Below are 4,479 nucleotides of genomic sequence, written 5' to 3'. Positions count from 1 at the left end.
TTTACTATTTTCATTCTTGATGTAAAATGGTTTAGAACTACTTACAACGGTCCCCATGCGACTGTGAGAAAAGATAGTAGTGGTCTCTTTGCAATAGACTCCACCAAACATTGGACCGATGAAAGTGATACTTTTGTTCTTCCCGAGCACTGTGAGCAGGTGCATACTAATGATTTAATTAGTCGAAGCTTTCGTTTTTTAAGTCCATTGATATATATATAATTGACGACATTTGGCACGTGATTTTTCATCTTCAATATAGGTGGTTTTTCATTCGGATCGTTCTGATCCAAGATGGTGGTACGTGATCCAAGTTGCACCACGAAGTAAGCAGATTTTTGAAGATCGAGATGTGGATATGGAGATGCCACTACCAATGCCGGATCCAATTGATGAATCTAGCGAAGAAGATGTAGATCACCATATGAGGCAAGAGGAAGATGCGCATAATGACATCGCACGGGAGGAGGATGGAGATCACGATATTGACGAGGAAGACAACAATCGTCAAGATCAATCACCACACTTAAGCTTAATTGAAGAAGATGATCAAATACTTTTAGGTGAACGTACAATGCTAGAGTACGATGATGATATAGGAGATCAACTCGGTATAGAGTTGGAGATAGACATGCTTGGCGCCTTAGACTTGGCTCAAGATGAAACAGTTGATGTAAATGCTCTTATTTAATTTGCTTTTTCTCATCTCAAACTTGGACATGAATATATGAGCTTCAAAGGCTTGATGTACATGCTCTCATTTTTTAATTCTCTATGAGCTCAAACATGTATGAAAATTTAAAAAATTTTGTCATTGGAAGAAAATAATTTTTAAGGCTTAAAAAAAAAAAAAAACCTCTCTGTAAAACGTCGCTATAATATATTGTCTCAGTGTCGCTATATAGCGACCTTTAAAAGTCGCTATATAGCGACTTTTACTAACGTCGCTATATAGCGACGCTTAGTAAAAGTCGCTATATAGCGACGATTTACGACACCCGATTTTTATACCGACGATTAACGCTAAGCGGGTGCTAATCATCGGTACGTAAACGTCGCAATAGGATGCGTGTGTAGTAGTGGTGCTAGGTCCGAGAGGAGTTGGGCCAAGGGTAGGCCCCTGAGGTGCTGCCTGAGTGGAATCAAAGTCATCTGGAGAGTAGAGATCATGATGTCTCCTCCTACGAGGGTTTTTGTACTCGTCGGATGTGCGACGTGATCCCATGTCTTATTTGGGGGGATTGGACAAACATAGACACAACACGAAGACAAAAAACAAAAAACAAGAGCGGGTAAGAAGCAGAAAGACAATTGATTGCGTAAGATAAATATGAAATTCAAGCTCAAGAAATTATGAAAAAGGCAATTAATCACTTGTGAAACTTATGAAATGACATCAATGCTTAAAGGATAAATATGAAAGGACAATGATTTACTTAAGACAATTATGAAAAGCCAGTTTTGAAATGATAAATATTTATGAAAGAGAAGTGGAATACAAGAAGATTTTCATATATAAAAAATTAATAAGACCCAAGGTCAAACAATGTCTATTCTTGGCAACACTGATGTTCAATCATCGAGAGTAATATGTGGCTCTCATGTGCATACGATCATCATAGAAAAAGAGAGAAAGCATATGTTTATGCTTATGCATGAGCATATGAGCATATGCTCATGCATAAGCATAAGCATAGGCAAATGTATATGCTTATGAAAAGAAGAGAAAAAGAGAGGAAAAAAAGAGGGTGAAAGAAGAGAAGGAAGAAGGGAAAAGAGATTGCAAGAGGGGATAAAGAAGAGGGGAAAATAGCATAAGCATAAGAGAAGGAAAAGCATATGCATAAGAGAAAAAGAGAGAAAGCATATGCTTATGCTTATGCATGAGCATATAAGGGAAAGAGGGGGGAAAGAGGGAAGAAAAGAGGAAAAGAAGAGGGAATAAGAGAAGAGAGGAGAAGAGAGGGTCCGTACACCCATCATTGCAGCTAACGCTTAAGGCGCTAGCTGCAGGCCAATGCAAATAACAGAAATAGAAAAAGGAAAAAAGAGGAAGCACTTTCAAGGCAAAGTGTCGCTATATAGCGATGGTTCAGGGCACTTATTCTAAGGAGAGAGGAAAGAAGCTCATGGGTGACTATTTTTTGGATCTTAATGGGTTTCCTTGCAGCTCATGTTGTGATTTTAGAGGTGTGCAGATGGAAGGGACGAGTGGAAGCTCCTCAGATGATGTGCCAACGCTTGGGAGTGCAGAGTGGCTTAGGGAGAGGTTGTATTGTCATTGCACTCATTGCAAGCGAGAAGTACAACATCAACGCCGTATTGTCATGCGCTACTTGCGGATGTATGGGGAGGAGCCCAAACCAGTACCGACCATTGGTGATGCACGTGGTGATGGATCATCGGCAAGTCAATGCTATTTGAATTTGCGATTAATATTGCATGCATACACGATGCGATCCATCGACATACTCCCATTTGTCCTAAAGCACAAGAATGGTCTCCATTCGGTATTTCCATGTACCGTAATTGGAGTTGTCTAACTTAGCAGATGCCTCCAGATTGAGGTTGCTAGTTGACATGGTGCAAACAATGTACTCAAAAAGTGTCCTGGAAAACTCTGTATGAATCAACTGCAAATACACTGAAGATGCCAAGTGAAATCTCTGTACCGTCGGTGAAGATAGAACTGCAGTATATAAAATCTATGGATTTTAGAAATCCTGTGCATCCACTAAATCAGGCCATGACTCTATATTTGTATAGCGATGGATAAGTTGAAAAGGTGGGTCATTTTATCCTGATGAAAACCATAGATATTGATTTGAACATATCAACACTACAAGATGAGGAGGGTGGCAAGGTTGGCATACACCTTCACACTTTGAGCAGGACTATAGTGTCCCGGATATGCTTGATGATGACGAGGGTATGGTGGACATGATGGATTCTATTTTTAGGGGCACTACATCATAGTGATGTCCGAGTCTGAGGTCAATATGTGAGAGTTGCAATCAACATAGTTGTATGAGGGTGCTAGGATGTCTAAACTAGAGGCTTGTCTCTTAATCTTGAATCTGCAAGAAAAGTAGATATATAACATTGTTTGTTACAAAATTACCCTTTAGAAAAGGGTGATACAAAATCGCTCAAACGACCTAATATACAAAAGCATATATATGGTGAAGTATATGCAAACTACTACTAATACTACTACTACTGCTGCTCATCCGTAGTCCTCGTCCTCGTCTTGCTAGCTTGATCCTTGGTCCTCGTGAGCTGCACTTGATCCCTAGCCCTCATGAGCTGCGCCTGATCCCTAGCCCTCATCGAAGCCGTGTAAGCCTAATCCCTCATCATCACCGCTCACCTCCGCTGATGGGAGGTTTAAGCTTTGATTCTAAGAGTGAAACCATATTAATTGGAAATTAGATTAGAACTTAAAGAATAAAATAGTTTAAAAAGTGAGATTACAAGTAGGAGTAGACTTATACCGTGTGAGCAGCCACCTCAGCCCAATCGACCGTCGCTCCCAGTGCCTCCTGCTCAATAATCCACAACTTTGTTCCTATGCGAAACGCGCATCTCGTCTCTGCGTCTGTAGGAAGGTGACCCATCGCAGCTTGCAGTGGGCCCAATTTACGAGAGTTAGATAAAGTGCATGCAATATGTAGTAAAACAAATAGAACAATACATTAAATGAGAAGAAGTAGACTTACCAGGGTTGCCTCAAATGCCAACCGTCCACCTGCACCAAAGTGCGAAGTACCTATGGAGTCAAGTCGTCTCCTCATAGCCCTCCTCTGACCCTCGAACATTTTGGGATGGTCCCTGTTCTGCTTCTTAAAAAACTTCCAATCAGCTTTGTCTGCCCAGCTGGGTTTAGCCTACCCCTTTGCGATGGAAGTACACAAGGTTGACCTACGATGCTTCAAGACCCAACCCATGCGCTCTCACATGTAATTCTCATTGAACTCCCAATTTGGTGGGTTAGGGTATTTTCTTTTCAATTCATCGATGACTGCCTGCTTCTTTTGGTCATCTTGGTACCGCCATTAAGTAGCTATGCCGCTCCTAAAATGTTGGCTCATTAACCGCCTCATGGTGGCCATCACTGTTGCGCCCTTTTTATCTTCTATTATCTCTCCGATAGCCGTGATTTGATAGGACAGGTCCTCAACCGGGTAAGGAGGACTCATGGTAGTGGTAGAGTCAGAGCGAGTGGTGTTTGTGCAAGCGCTTCCGGAGCGAGGAGTAGCAATTGGAGTAGGAGAGGGCAAGGGACCTGACTAGTACTGGGTCTCGGGACCAAGTGTAAACCTATAGGGATGTGAGTGTGCTGACTCATCTACATCTCCCGAGTCAGCACAACATAAGTGACCCCTCCTACTCTTCCTTCCCTTACGATGGGCATGCCTAGGTGATAAACTCTCAGTCGACGGTTGGACAGTAGGTCCAGCCATCGGTGTAGGAGGGGGA

The sequence above is a fragment of the Dipteris shenzhenensis genome, chromosome 32 (assembly GCF_047967505.1).
Source record: "Dipteris shenzhenensis isolate YYH24624 ecotype China chromosome 32, Dip_SZ_1.0, whole genome shotgun sequence".
In the NCBI taxonomy this organism is placed as follows: domain Eukaryota; kingdom Viridiplantae; phylum Streptophyta; class Polypodiopsida; order Gleicheniales; family Dipteridaceae; genus Dipteris; species Dipteris shenzhenensis.
Note: the sequence above shows the minus strand (reverse complement) of the source record.